General features: G+C 52.5%; 25 non-coding genes across 25 annotated transcripts; 20 read left to right on the top strand and 5 right to left on the bottom strand.

The window, feature by feature from the left end:
* Window positions 1–415: 415 nt before the first annotated feature.
* On the top strand, window positions 416–488 carry Trnam-cau (transfer RNA methionine (anticodon CAU)). The gene has a single exon. It is a non-coding gene; the product is annotated as a tRNA-Met (tRNA).
* Window positions 489–796: 308 nt separating this feature from the next.
* Trnae-uuc (transfer RNA glutamic acid (anticodon UUC)) lies at window positions 797–868 on the top strand. The gene has a single exon. It is a non-coding gene; the product is annotated as a tRNA-Glu (tRNA).
* Window positions 869–1,157: 289 nt separating this feature from the next.
* On the top strand, window positions 1,158–1,231 carry Trnak-uuu (transfer RNA lysine (anticodon UUU)). Its single transcript has one exon. It is a non-coding gene; the product is annotated as a tRNA-Lys (tRNA).
* Window positions 1,232–1,371: 140 nt separating this feature from the next.
* Window positions 1,372–1,453, top strand: Trnas-aga (transfer RNA serine (anticodon AGA)). The gene has a single exon. It is a non-coding gene; the product is annotated as a tRNA-Ser (tRNA).
* Window positions 1,454–1,723: 270 nt separating this feature from the next.
* On the bottom strand, window positions 1,724–1,795 carry Trnag-ucc (transfer RNA glycine (anticodon UCC)). The gene has a single exon. It is a non-coding gene; the product is annotated as a tRNA-Gly (tRNA).
* A 979-nt stretch (window positions 1,796–2,774) lies between these two features.
* Trnam-cau (transfer RNA methionine (anticodon CAU)) lies at window positions 2,775–2,849 on the top strand. The gene has a single exon. It is a non-coding gene; the product is annotated as a tRNA-Met (tRNA).
* A 308-nt stretch (window positions 2,850–3,157) lies between these two features.
* Window positions 3,158–3,229, top strand: Trnae-uuc (transfer RNA glutamic acid (anticodon UUC)). The gene has a single exon. It is a non-coding gene; the product is annotated as a tRNA-Glu (tRNA).
* Window positions 3,230–3,525: 296 nt separating this feature from the next.
* Window positions 3,526–3,598, top strand: Trnak-uuu (transfer RNA lysine (anticodon UUU)). Its single transcript has one exon. It is a non-coding gene; the product is annotated as a tRNA-Lys (tRNA).
* A 139-nt stretch (window positions 3,599–3,737) lies between these two features.
* On the top strand, window positions 3,738–3,819 carry Trnas-aga (transfer RNA serine (anticodon AGA)). Its single transcript has one exon. It is a non-coding gene; the product is annotated as a tRNA-Ser (tRNA).
* A 267-nt stretch (window positions 3,820–4,086) lies between these two features.
* On the bottom strand, window positions 4,087–4,158 carry Trnag-ucc (transfer RNA glycine (anticodon UCC)). The gene has a single exon. It is a non-coding gene; the product is annotated as a tRNA-Gly (tRNA).
* A 979-nt stretch (window positions 4,159–5,137) lies between these two features.
* Window positions 5,138–5,210, top strand: Trnam-cau (transfer RNA methionine (anticodon CAU)). Its single transcript has one exon. It is a non-coding gene; the product is annotated as a tRNA-Met (tRNA).
* Window positions 5,211–5,518: 308 nt separating this feature from the next.
* Window positions 5,519–5,590, top strand: Trnae-uuc (transfer RNA glutamic acid (anticodon UUC)). Its single transcript has one exon. It is a non-coding gene; the product is annotated as a tRNA-Glu (tRNA).
* Window positions 5,591–5,886: 296 nt separating this feature from the next.
* Window positions 5,887–5,959, top strand: Trnak-uuu (transfer RNA lysine (anticodon UUU)). The gene has a single exon. It is a non-coding gene; the product is annotated as a tRNA-Lys (tRNA).
* A 139-nt stretch (window positions 5,960–6,098) lies between these two features.
* On the top strand, window positions 6,099–6,180 carry Trnas-aga (transfer RNA serine (anticodon AGA)). Its single transcript has one exon. It is a non-coding gene; the product is annotated as a tRNA-Ser (tRNA).
* A 267-nt stretch (window positions 6,181–6,447) lies between these two features.
* Window positions 6,448–6,519, bottom strand: Trnag-ucc (transfer RNA glycine (anticodon UCC)). The gene has a single exon. It is a non-coding gene; the product is annotated as a tRNA-Gly (tRNA).
* A 980-nt stretch (window positions 6,520–7,499) lies between these two features.
* Window positions 7,500–7,572, top strand: Trnam-cau (transfer RNA methionine (anticodon CAU)). Its single transcript has one exon. It is a non-coding gene; the product is annotated as a tRNA-Met (tRNA).
* Window positions 7,573–7,880: 308 nt separating this feature from the next.
* Trnae-uuc (transfer RNA glutamic acid (anticodon UUC)) lies at window positions 7,881–7,952 on the top strand. The gene has a single exon. It is a non-coding gene; the product is annotated as a tRNA-Glu (tRNA).
* A 296-nt stretch (window positions 7,953–8,248) lies between these two features.
* On the top strand, window positions 8,249–8,321 carry Trnak-uuu (transfer RNA lysine (anticodon UUU)). Its single transcript has one exon. It is a non-coding gene; the product is annotated as a tRNA-Lys (tRNA).
* A 139-nt stretch (window positions 8,322–8,460) lies between these two features.
* On the top strand, window positions 8,461–8,542 carry Trnas-aga (transfer RNA serine (anticodon AGA)). Its single transcript has one exon. It is a non-coding gene; the product is annotated as a tRNA-Ser (tRNA).
* A 267-nt stretch (window positions 8,543–8,809) lies between these two features.
* Window positions 8,810–8,881, bottom strand: Trnag-ucc (transfer RNA glycine (anticodon UCC)). Its single transcript has one exon. It is a non-coding gene; the product is annotated as a tRNA-Gly (tRNA).
* A 979-nt stretch (window positions 8,882–9,860) lies between these two features.
* Trnam-cau (transfer RNA methionine (anticodon CAU)) lies at window positions 9,861–9,933 on the top strand. Its single transcript has one exon. It is a non-coding gene; the product is annotated as a tRNA-Met (tRNA).
* A 308-nt stretch (window positions 9,934–10,241) lies between these two features.
* Trnae-uuc (transfer RNA glutamic acid (anticodon UUC)) lies at window positions 10,242–10,313 on the top strand. The gene has a single exon. It is a non-coding gene; the product is annotated as a tRNA-Glu (tRNA).
* Window positions 10,314–10,609: 296 nt separating this feature from the next.
* Window positions 10,610–10,682, top strand: Trnak-uuu (transfer RNA lysine (anticodon UUU)). The gene has a single exon. It is a non-coding gene; the product is annotated as a tRNA-Lys (tRNA).
* A 139-nt stretch (window positions 10,683–10,821) lies between these two features.
* Trnas-aga (transfer RNA serine (anticodon AGA)) lies at window positions 10,822–10,903 on the top strand. Its single transcript has one exon. It is a non-coding gene; the product is annotated as a tRNA-Ser (tRNA).
* A 267-nt stretch (window positions 10,904–11,170) lies between these two features.
* Window positions 11,171–11,242, bottom strand: Trnag-ucc (transfer RNA glycine (anticodon UCC)). Its single transcript has one exon. It is a non-coding gene; the product is annotated as a tRNA-Gly (tRNA).
* Between the last annotated feature and the right edge of the window lie 952 nt (window positions 11,243–12,194).

Raw genomic sequence — 12,194 nt, 5'->3', positions numbered from 1 at the left:
GCATGCGGACGGCCCGGGTTCGATTCCCGGCCGATGCATCGTTCTGCTGTTCTCGCTATAATGCTGCCGCGCCGATTCTTCGCCTGAGCTGCGTCAGCCTCAGGAATGTATAGCGGGATTCGCTGTGAGAAGAACCATACACGCAGCACGCAATAGACCGTACTTGAACGGTCGCGTGCTATTTCTGAACTCTGACGACGGCCTGGCCCAACAGGCCGCTGTGTTTAGGTGCCGCAAGGGCGATGTACTGTAACCTCGGGCAGTGCTGCGTTCCGTTGAAAAAGCTGCGGCAGCAGTTTAATCTAGCAAGTAGGGAAAGCACGTGTAGCAACACAACAGATTCTTGAGAAAGCGCAAACTGTCTATCTCTAATATGAGAGACTTACCAAGTTTCCTGTAACGTTACTTGCAACGTGCCTCGGTAGCGCAGTAGGTAGCGCGTAAGTCTCATAATCTTAAGGTCGTGAGTTCGATCCTCACCCGGGGCATTTAATTTGCTGTACATCAAGGCTGAATTAACGGCGTTGCTGTTGCTAGGGAACGAACTTAATTGTCGTTCGTTATCCACAAGGAGTCTACGCCCCAGCGTCAATATGTTTATTTCCAATTATGACAACGTACAACTTTGATCTTTCTCTTCCCTTGTTAGGAGTAAAATAATGAATAGTCAATTTCGAGCTGTGCGCCATGCCAGTCTGTAGGCGCAAATATGCTCGCAAACGGAGAACTGCACTGAGTCGAGATTCAGCACGAAATACGAGAGGAGACGGAGAAAACCTCACGCTTATCGAGCAAATCCGGTGTGGTCTAGTGGCTAGGATACCTGGCTTTCACCCAGGAGGCCCGGGTTCGATTCCCGGTACCGGAACGGAATTTTTTGCGCACACAACGCTCCACGTTTTGGCCTTCGAACTGTCGTTTGTCGCCCACCTTCCGAAGCTTCGACCGAACGTAATCGGGGAAAACAGGCACATGATGCAATTACTGTCGGCACCGGAATAAAGGGAGAAGAGGCTCTGGTCCGCTGTTGGGCTGCTACCAGCGTCAGTGGGAAGTCGGTGAAGTCGCGCCAGAAGCCAGAAATTACCGTAGTACGCCTACACACGCGTTCCAGTTATTTACATTGCTTGCAGCCGCTCCATCCACAACGAGCGTGAGCCCGGATAGCTCAGTCGGGTAGAGCATTAGGCTTTTAACCTAAGGGTCCAGGGTTCAAGTCCCTGTCCGGGCGAAGATTTTAACGTTTCCGTAATGGCTCGTCTCGTAGCGATGGTAACCCTGCCGTAATCAGTGCACGGAGTTCGTTTCCTGTCAACATTCCTGCGCAGACCGGTTTGATTCTTCACGATTCCAGGGAAACTTCAGTTACGAGCAGTCGTGGCCGAGTGGTTAAGGCGTCTGACTAGAAATCAGATTCCCTCTGGGAGCGTAGGTTCGAGTCCTACCGACTGCGTCGGTTTTTTTCTTTAAGAACAACGAGCAGAAAATTTCGCAGAATTGCCTGTCGTTTTGGTACCTCTCCACACCTCGCCTCTCTCAGCCGTTTATAGTGCCTGTCCTTTTGATAAGGGGCGAATTCCAAGCGTCAGCTTTCGCGTCAGCCGAGCAAAGTCGGGACAAGTCGGGACATACTACAGGAATGGTCTGCGTGGAGCTACGACGAAAAAAACCTTCATTTAACAGCACGCGGCTCACATACTCATACGAAAAAACCAGCGCCACTTGCGGCGGCCGGGAATCGAACCCGGATCAACTGCTTGGAAGGCAACCATGCTCACCATTACACCACCACCGCACAGGCGCTGCTCGCAACGCCCCGCTGTGTCGGCTTCCTGCCCGCCAGCAGCGGCCCACGGTGATAGTAGCTGCAGGCGCTTTACGAGGTAGGAGGGTGCATCCACACGCATTCGGGTAGCGCCTCCACGCACGCTGCGTCTTTGGGCAAGACTAGCCGCCGCGGCCGCAAGGTTACTCACACGATAGAGATGAGCATTCGTTTTAAGGCAGTGTAGTGGAGCACTCCGCGTGTGTAGCACTTTTTTCGGTTGTATCCGACGTCGCTGGGTGGCAATCCCACTTTCCCCTGCAGAAAAGTACTCGGGAAGCACGGGCAGCTTGTCGAGCATCGGTGGTTCAATGGCATGTGCCTCAGCAGTGCAGTAGGCAGCGCGTAAGTCTCATAATCTTAAGGCTTGCCGGCACGATAGCTCAGCGTGTTCGGTCTGAGAGTTATCTGCCCTCTGTAATAAAAGACCGAGTCAACGATGAACATGAACGGGCGCCATCGGACGTCCGCCCCCAACAAATGCAACGAAAGAAATGAGAACAAAAAAAAAAAAAATTGGTGAATGCTCGCTTAGCATGCGGACGGCCCGGGTTCGATTCCCGGCCGATGCATCGTTCTGCTGTTCTCGCTATAATGCTGCCGCGCCGATTCTTCGCCTGAGCTGCGTCAGCCTCAGGAATGTATAGCGGGATTCGCTGTGAGAAGAACCATACACGCAGCACGCAATAGACCGTACTTGAACGGTCGCGTGCTATTTCTGAACTCTGACGACGGCCTGGCCCAACAGGCCGCTGTGTTTAGGTGCCGCAAGGGCGATGTACTGTAACCTCGGGCAGTGCTGCGTTCCGTTGAAAAAGCTGCGGCAGCAGTTTAATCTAGCAAGTAGGGAAAGCACGTGTAGCAACACAACAGATTCTTGAGAAAGCGCAAACTGTCTATCTCTAATATGAGAGACTTACCAAGTTTCCTGTAACGTTACTTGCAACGTGCCTCGGTAGCGCAGTAGGTAGCGCGTAAGTCTCATAATCTTAAGGTCGTTGAGTTCGATCCCTCACCCGGGGCATTTAATTTGCTGTACATCAAGGCTGAATTAACGGCGTTGCTGTTGCTAGGGAACGAACTTAATTGTCGTTCGTTATCCACAAGGAGTCTACGCCCCAGCGTCAATATGTTTATTTCCAATTATGACAACGTACAACTTTGATCTTTCTCTTCCCTTGTTAGGAGTAAAATAATGAATAGTCAATTTCGAGCTGTGCGCCATGCCAGTCTGTAGGCGCAAATATGCTCGCAAACGGAGAACTGCACTGAGTCGAGATTCAGCACGAAATACGAGAGGAGACGGAGAAAACCTCACGCTTATCGAGCAAATCCGGTGTGGTCTAGTGGCTAGGATACCTGGCTTTCACCCAGGAGGCCCGGGTTCGATTCCCGGTACCGGAACGGAATTTTTTGCGCACACAACGCTCCACGTTTTGGCCTTCGAACTGTCGTTTGTCGCCCACCTTCCGAAGCTTCGACCGAACGTAATCGGGGAAAACAGGCACATGATGCAATTACTGTCGGCACCGGAATAAAGGGAGAAGAGGCTCTGGTCCGCTGTTGGGCTGCTACCAGCGTCAGTGGGAAGTCGGTGAAGTCGCCAGTTGCGCCAGAAGCCAGAAATTACCGTAGTACGCCTACACACGCGTTCCAGTTATTTACATTGCTTGCAGCCGCTCCATCCACAACGAGCGTGAGCCCGGATAGCTCAGTCGGTAGAGCATTAGGCTTTTAACCTAAGGGTCCAGGGTTCAAGTCCCTGTCCGTGCGAAGATTTTAACGTTTCCGTAATGGCTCGTCTCGTAGCGATGGTAACCCTGCCGTAATCAGTGCACGGAGTTCGTTTCCTGTCAACATTCTGCGCAGACCGGTTTGATTCTTCACGATTCCAGGGAAACTTCAGTTACGAGCAGTCGTGGCCGAGTGGTTAAGGCGTCTGACTAGAAATCAGATTCCCTCTGGGAGCGTAGGTTCGAGTCCTACCGACTGCGTCGGTTTTTTTCTTTAAGAACAACGAGCAGAAAATTTCGCAGATTGCCTGTCGTTTTGGTACCTCTCCACACCTCGCCTCTCTCAGCCGTTTATAGTGCCTGTCCTTTTGATAAGGGCGAATTCCAAGCGTCAGCTTTCGCGTCAGCCGAGCAAAGTCGGGACAAGTCGGGACATACTACAGGATGGTCTGCGTGGAGCTACGACGAAAAAAACCTTCATTTAACAGCACGCGGCTCACATACTCATACGAAAAAACCAGCGCCACTTGCGGCGGCCGGGAATCGAACCCGGATCAACTGCTTGGAAGGCAACCATGCTCACCATTACACCACCACCGCACAGGCGCTGCTCGCAACGCCCCGCTGTGTCGGCTTCCTGCCCGCCAGCAGCGGCCCACGGTGATAGTAGCTGCAGGCGCTTTACGAGGTAGGAGGGTGCATCCACACGCATTCGGGTAGCGCCTCCACGCACGCTGCGTCTTTGGGCAAGACTAGCCGCCGCGGCCGCAAGGTTACTCACACGATAGAGATGAGCATTCGTTTTAAGGCAGTGTAGTGGAGCACTCCGCGTGTGTAGCACTTTTTTCGGTTGTATCCGACGTCGCTGGGTGGCAATCCCACTTTCCCCTGCAGAAAAGTACTCGGGAAGCACGGGCAGCTTGTCGAGCATCGGTGGTTCAATGGCATGTGCCTCAGCAGTGCAGTAGGCAGCGCGTAAGTCTCATAATCTTAAGGCTTGCCGGCACGATAGCTCAGCGTGTTCGGTCTGAGAGTTATCTGCCCTCTGTAATAAAAGACCGAGTCAACGATGAACATGAACGGGCGCCATCGGACGTCCGCCCCCAACAAATGCAACGAAAGAAATGAGAACAAAAAAAAAAAAAATTGGTGAATGCTCGCTTAGCATGCGGACGGCCCGGGTTCGATTCCCGGCCGATGCATCGTTCTGCTGTTCTCGCTATAATGCTGCCGCGCCGATTCTTCGCCTGAGCTGCGTCAGCCTCAGGAATGTATAGCGGGATTCGCTGTGAGAAGAACCATACACGCAGCACGCAATAGACCGTACTTGAACGGTCGCGTGCTATTTCTGAACTCTGACGACGGCCTGGCCCAACAGGCCGCTGTGTTTAGGTGCCGCAAGGGCGATGTACTGTAACCTCGGGCAGTGCTGCGTTCCGTTGAAAAAGCTGCGGCAGCAGTTTAATCTAGCAAGTAGGGAAAGCACGTGTAGCAACACAACAGATTCTTGAGAAAGCGCAAACTGTCTATCTCTAATATGAGAGACTTACCAAGTTTCCTGTAACGTTACTTGCAACGTGCCTCGGTAGCGCAGTAGGTAGCGCGTAAGTCTCATAATCTTAAGGTCGTGAGTTCGATCCTCACCCGGGGCATTTAATTTGCTGTACATCAAGGCTGAATTAACGGCGTTGCTGTTGCTAGGGAACGAACTTAATTGTCGTTCGTTATCCACAAGGAGTCTACGCCCCAGCGTCAATATGTTTATTTCCAATTATGACAACGTACAACTTTGATCTTTCTCTTCCCTTGTTAGGAGTAAAATAATGAATAGTCAATTTCGAGCTGTGCGCCATGCCAGTCTGTAGGCGCAAATATGCTCGCAAACGGAGAACTGCACTGAGTCGAGATTCAGCACGAAATACGAGAGGAGACGGAGAAAACCTCACGCTTATCGAGCAAATCCGGTGTGGTCTAGTGGCTAGGATACCTGGCTTTCACCCAGGAGGCCCGGGTTCGATTCCCGGTACCGGAACGGAATTTTTTGCGCACACAACGCTCCACGTTTTGGCCTTCGAACTGTCGTTTGTCGCCCACCTTCCGAAGCTTCGACCGAACGTAATCGGGGAAAACAGGCACATGATGCAATTACTGTCGGCACCGGAATAAAGGGAGAAGAGGCTCTGGTCCGCTGTTGGGCTGCTACCAGCGTCAGTGGGAAGTCGGTGAAGTCGCCAGTTGCGCCAGAAGCCAGAAATTACCGTAGTACGCCTACACACGCGTTCCAGTTATTTACATTGCTTGCAGCCGCTCCATCCACAACGAGCGTGAGCCCGGATAGCTCAGTCGGTAGAGCATTAGGCTTTTAACCTAAGGGTCCAGGGTTCAAGTCCCTGTCCGTGCGAAGATTTTAACGTTTCCGTAATGGCTCGTCTCGTAGCGATGGTAACCCTGCCGTAATCAGTGCACGGAGTTCGTTTCCTGTCAACATTCTGCGCAGACCGGTTTGATTCTTCACGATTCCAGGGAAACTTCAGTTACGAGCAGTCGTGGCCGAGTGGTTAAGGCGTCTGACTAGAAATCAGATTCCCTCTGGGAGCGTAGGTTCGAGTCCTACCGACTGCGTCGGTTTTTTTCTTTAAGAACAACGAGCAGAAAATTTCGCAGATTGCCTGTCGTTTTGGTACCTCTCCACACCTCGCCTCTCTCAGCCGTTTATAGTGCCTGTCCTTTTGATAAGGGCGAATTCCAAGCGTCAGCTTTCGCGTCAGCCGAGCAAAGTCGGGACAAGTCGGGACATACTACAGGATGGTCTGCGTGGAGCTACGACGAAAAAAACCTTCATTTAACAGCACGCGGCTCACATACTCATACGAAAAAACCAGCGCCACTTGCGGCGGCCGGGAATCGAACCCGGATCAACTGCTTGGAAGGCAACTATGCTCACCATTACACCACCACCGCACAGGCGCTGCTCGCAACGCCCCGCTGTGTCGGCTTCCTGCCCGCCAGCAGCGGCCCACGGTGATAGTAGCTGCAGGCGCTTTACGAGGTAGGAGGGTGCATCCACACGCATTCGGGTAGCGCCTCCACGCACGCTGCGTCTTTGGGCAAGACTAGCCGCCGCGGCCGCAAGGTTACTCACACGATAGAGATGAGCATTCGTTTTAAGGCAGTGTAGTGGAGCACTCCGCGTGTGTAGCACTTTTTTCGGTTGTATCCGACGTCGCTGGGTGGCAATCCCACTTTCCCCTGCAGAAAAGTACTCGGGAAGCACGGGCAGCTTGTCGAGCATCGGTGGTTCAATGGCATGTGCCTCAGCAGTGCAGTAGGCAGCGCGTAAGTCTCATAATCTTAAGGCTTGCCGGCACGATAGCTCAGCGTGTTCGGTCTGAGAGTTATCTGCCCTCTGTAATAAAAGACCGAGTCAACGATGAACATGAACGGGCGCCATCGGACGTCCGCCCCCAACAAATGCAACGAAAGAAATGAGAACAAAAAAAAAAAAAAATTGGTGAATGCTCGCTTAGCATGCGGACGGCCCGGGTTCGATTCCCGGCCGATGCATCGTTCTGCTGTTCTCGCTATAATGCTGCCGCGCCGATTCTTCGCCTGAGCTGCGTCAGCCTCAGGAATGTATAGCGGGATTCGCTGTGAGAAGAACCATACACGCAGCACGCAATAGACCGTACTTGAACGGTCGCGTGCTATTTCTGAACTCTGACGACGGCCTGGCCCAACAGGCCGCTGTGTTTAGGTGCCGCAAGGGCGATGTACTGTAACCTCGGGCAGTGCTGCGTTCCGTTGAAAAAGCTGCGGCAGCAGTTTAATCTAGCAAGTAGGGAAAGCACGTGTAGCAACACAACAGATTCTTGAGAAAGCGCAAACTGTCTATCTCTAATATGAGAGACTTACCAAGTTTCCTGTAACGTTACTTGCAACGTGCCTCGGTAGCGCAGTAGGTAGCGCGTAAGTCTCATAATCTTAAGGTCGTGAGTTCGATCCTCACCCGGGGCATTTAATTTGCTGTACATCAAGGCTGAATTAACGGCGTTGCTGTTGCTAGGGAACGAACTTAATTGTCGTTCGTTATCCACAAGGAGTCTACGCCCCAGCGTCAATATGTTTATTTCCAATTATGACAACGTACAACTTTGATCTTTCTCTTCCCTTGTTAGGAGTAAAATAATGAATAGTCAATTTCGAGCTGTGCGCCATGCCAGTCTGTAGGCGCAAATATGCTCGCAAACGGAGAACTGCACTGAGTCGAGATTCAGCACGAAATACGAGAGGAGACGGAGAAAACCTCACGCTTATCGAGCAAATCCGGTGTGGTCTAGTGGCTAGGATACCTGGCTTTCACCCAGGAGGCCCGGGTTCGATTCCCGGTACCGGAACGGAATTTTTTGCGCACACAACGCTCCACGTTTTGGCCTTCGAACTGTCGTTTGTCGCCCACCTTCCGAAGCTTCGACCGAACGTAATCGGGGAAAACAGGCACATGATGCAATTACTGTCGGCACCGGAATAAAGGGAGAAGAGGCTCTGGTCCGCTGTTGGGCTGCTACCAGCGTCAGTGGGAAGTCGGTGAAGTCGCCAGTTGCGCCAGAAGCCAGAAATTACCGTAGTACGCCTACACACGCGTTCCAGTTATTTACATTGCTTGCAGCCGCTCCATCCACAACGAGCGTGAGCCCGGATAGCTCAGTCGGTAGAGCATTAGGCTTTTAACCTAAGGGTCCAGGGTTCAAGTCCCTGTCCGGGCGAAGATTTTAACGTTTCCGTAATGGCTCGTCTCGTAGCGATGGTAACCCTGCCGTAATCAGTGCACGGAGTTCGTTTCCTGTCAACATTCTGCGCAGACCGGTTTGATTCTTCACGATTCCAGGGAAACTTCAGTTACGAGCAGTCGTGGCCGAGTGGTTAAGGCGTCTGACTAGAAATCAGATTCCCTCTGGGAGCGTAGGTTCGAGTCCTACCGACTGCGTCGGTTTTTTTCTTTAAGAACAACGAGCAGAAAATTTCGCAGATTGCCTGTCGTTTTGGTACCTCTCCACACCTCGCCTCTCTCAGCCGTTTATAGTGCCTGTCCTTTTGATAAGGGCGAATTCCAAGCGTCAGCTTTCGCGTCAGCCGAGCAAAGTCGGGACAAGTCGGGACATACTACAGGATGGTCTGCGTGGAGCTACGACGAAAAAAACCTTCATTTAACAGCACGCGGCTCACATACTCATACGAAAAAACCAGCGCCACTTGCGGCGGCCGGGAATCGAACCCGGATCAACTGCTTGGAAGGCAACTATGCTCACCATTACACCACCACCGCACAGGCGCTGCTCGCAACGCCCCGCTGTGTCGGCTTCCTGCCCGCCAGCAGCGGCCCACGGTGATAGTAGCTGCAGGCGCTTTACGAGGTAGGAGGGTGCATCCACACGCATTCGGGTAGCGCCTCCACGCACGCTGCGTCTTTGGGCAAGACTAGCCGCCGCGGCCGCAAGGTTACTCACACGATAGAGATGAGCATTCGTTTTAAGGCAGTGTAGTGGAGCACTCCGCGTGTGTAGCACTTTTTTCGGTTGTATCCGACGTCGCTGGGTGGCAATCCCACTTTCCCCTGCAGAAAAGTACTCGGGAAGCACGGGCAGCTTGTCGAGCATCGGTGGTTCAATGGCATGTGCCTCAGCAGTGCAGTAGGCAGCGCGTAAGTCTCATAATCTTAAGGCTTGCCGGCACGATAGCTCAGCGTGTTCGGTCTGAGAGTTATCTGCCCTCTGTAATAAAAGACCGAGTCAACGATGAACATGAACGGGCGCCATCGGACGTCCGCCCCCAACAAATGCAACGAAAGAAATGAGAACAAAAAAAAAAAAAATTGGTGAATGCTCGCTTAGCATGCGGACGGCCCGGGTTCGATTCCCGGCCGATGCATCGTTCTGCTGTTCTCGCTATAATGCTGCCGCGCCGATTCTTCGCCTGAGCTGCGTCAGCCTCAGGAATGTATAGCGGGATTCGCTGTGAGAAGAACCATACACGCAGCACGCAATAGACCGTACTTGAACGGTCGCGTGCTATTTCTGAACTCTGACGACGGCCTGGCCCAACAGGCCGCTGTGTTTAGGTGCCGCAAGGGCGATGTACTGTAACCTCGGGCAGTGCTGCGTTCCGTTGAAAAAGCTGCGGCAGCAGTTTAATCTAGCAAGTAGGGAAAGCACGTGTAGCAACACAACAGATTCTTGAGAAAGCGCAAACTGTCTATCTCTAATATGAGAGACTTACCAAGTTTCCTGTAACGTTACTTGCAACGTGCCTCGGTAGCGCAGTAGGTAGCGCGTAAGTCTCATAATCTTAAGGTCGTGAGTTCGATCCTCACCCGGGGCATTTAATTTGCTGTACATCAAGGCTGAATTAACGGCGTTGCTGTTGCTAGGGAACGAACTTAATTGTCGTTCGTTATCCACAAGGAGTCTACGCCCCAGCGTCAATATGTTTATTTCCAATTATGACAACGTACAACTTTGATCTTTCTCTTCCCTTGTTAGGAGTAAAATAATGAATAGTCAATTTCGAGCTGTGCGCCATGCCAGTCTGTAGGCGCAAATATGCTCGCAAACGGAGAACTGCACTGAGTCGAGATTCAGCACGAAATACGAGAGGAGACGGAGAAAACCTCACGCTTATCGAGCAAATCCGGTGTGGTCTAGTGGCTAGGATACCTGGCTTTCACCCAGGAGGCCCGGGTTCGATTCCCGGTACCGGAACGGAATTTTTTGCGCACACAACGCTCCACGTTTTGGCCTTCGAACTGTCGTTTGTCGCCCACCTTCCGAAGCTTCGACCGAACGTAATCGGGGAAAACAGGCACATGATGCAATTACTGTCGGCACCGGAATAAAGGGAGAAGAGGCTCTGGTCCGCTGTTGGGCTGCTACCAGCGTCAGTGGGAAGTCGGTGAAGTCGCCAGTTGCGCCAGAAGCCAGAAATTACCGTAGTACGCCTACACACGCGTTCCAGTTATTTACATTGCTTGCAGCCGCTCCATCCACAACGAGCGTGAGCCCGGATAGCTCAGTCGGTAGAGCATTAGGCTTTTAACCTAAGGGTCCAGGGTTCAAGTCCCTGTCCGTGCGAAGATTTTAACGTTTCCGTAATGGCTCGTCTCGTAGCGATGGTAACCCTGCCGTAATCAGTGCACGGAGTTCGTTTCCTGTCAACATTCTGCGCAGACCGGTTTGATTCTTCACGATTCCAGGGAAACTTCAGTTACGAGCAGTCGTGGCCGAGTGGTTAAGGCGTCTGACTAGAAATCAGATTCCCTCTGGGAGCGTAGGTTCGAGTCCTACCGACTGCGTCGGTTTTTTTCTTTAAGAACAACGAGCAGAAAATTTCGCAGATTGCCTGTCGTTTTGGTACCTCTCCACACCTCGCCTCTCTCAGCCGTTTATAGTGCCTGTCCTTTTGATAAGGGCGAATTCCAAGCGTCAGCTTTCGCGTCAGCCGAGCAAAGTCGGGACAAGTCGGGACATACTACAGGATGGTCTGCGTGGAGCTACGACGAAAAAAACCTTCATTTAACAGCACGCGGCTCACATACTCATACGAAAAAACCAGCGCCACTTGCGGCGGCCGGGAATCGAACCCGGATCAACTGCTTGGAAGGCAACTATGCTCACCATTACACCACCACCGCACAGGCGCTGCTCGCAACGCCCCGCTGTGTCGGCTTCCTGCCCGCCAGCAGCGGCCCACGGTGATAGTAGCTGCAGGCGCTTTACGAGGTAGGAGGGTGCATCCACACGCATTCGGGTAGCGCCTCCACGCACGCTGCGTCTTTGGGCAAGACTAGCCGCCGCGGCCGCAAGGTTACTCACACGATAGAGATGAGCATTCGTTTTAAGGCAGTGTAGTGGAGCACTCCGCGTGTGTAGCACTTTTTTCGGTTGTATCCGACGTCGCTGGGTGGCAATCCCACTTTCCCCTGCAGAAAAGTACTCGGGAAGCACGGGCAGCTTGTCGAGCATCGGTGGTTCAATGGCATGTGCCTCAGCAGTGCAGTAGGCAGCGCGTAAGTCTCATAATCTTAAGGCTTGCCGGCACGATAGCTCAGCGTGTTCGGTCTGAGAGTTATCTGCCCTCTGTAATAAAAGACCGAGTCAACGATGAACATGAACGGGCGCCATCGGACGTCCGCCCCCAACAAATGCAACGAAAGAAATGAGAACAAAAAAAAAAAAATTGGTGAATGCTCGCTTAGCATGCGGACGGCCCGGGTTCGATTCCCGGCCGATGCATCGTTCTGCTGTTCTCGCTATAATGCTGCCGCGCCGATTCTTCGCCTGAGCTGCGTCAGCCTCAGGAATGTATAGCGGGATTCGCTGTGAGAAGAACCATACACGCAGCACGCAATAGACCGTACTTGAACGGTCGCGTGCTATTTCTGAACTCTGACGACGGCCTGGCCCAACAGGCCGCTGTGTTTAGGTGCCGCAAGGGCGATGTACTGTAACCTCGGGCAGTGCTGCGTTCCGTTGAAAAAGCTGCGGCAGCAGTTTAATCTAGCAAGTAGGGAAAGCACGTGTAGCAACACAACAGATTCTTGAGAAAGCGCAAACTGTCTATCTCTAATATGAGAGACTTACCAA

The sequence above is a fragment of the Schistocerca serialis genome, chromosome 4 (assembly GCF_023864345.2).
Source record: "Schistocerca serialis cubense isolate TAMUIC-IGC-003099 chromosome 4, iqSchSeri2.2, whole genome shotgun sequence".
In the NCBI taxonomy this organism is placed as follows: domain Eukaryota; kingdom Metazoa; phylum Arthropoda; class Insecta; order Orthoptera; family Acrididae; genus Schistocerca; species Schistocerca serialis.
The sequence above is the reverse complement of the archived record's forward strand: the minus strand, read 5'-3'. Positions and strand labels throughout refer to the sequence as shown.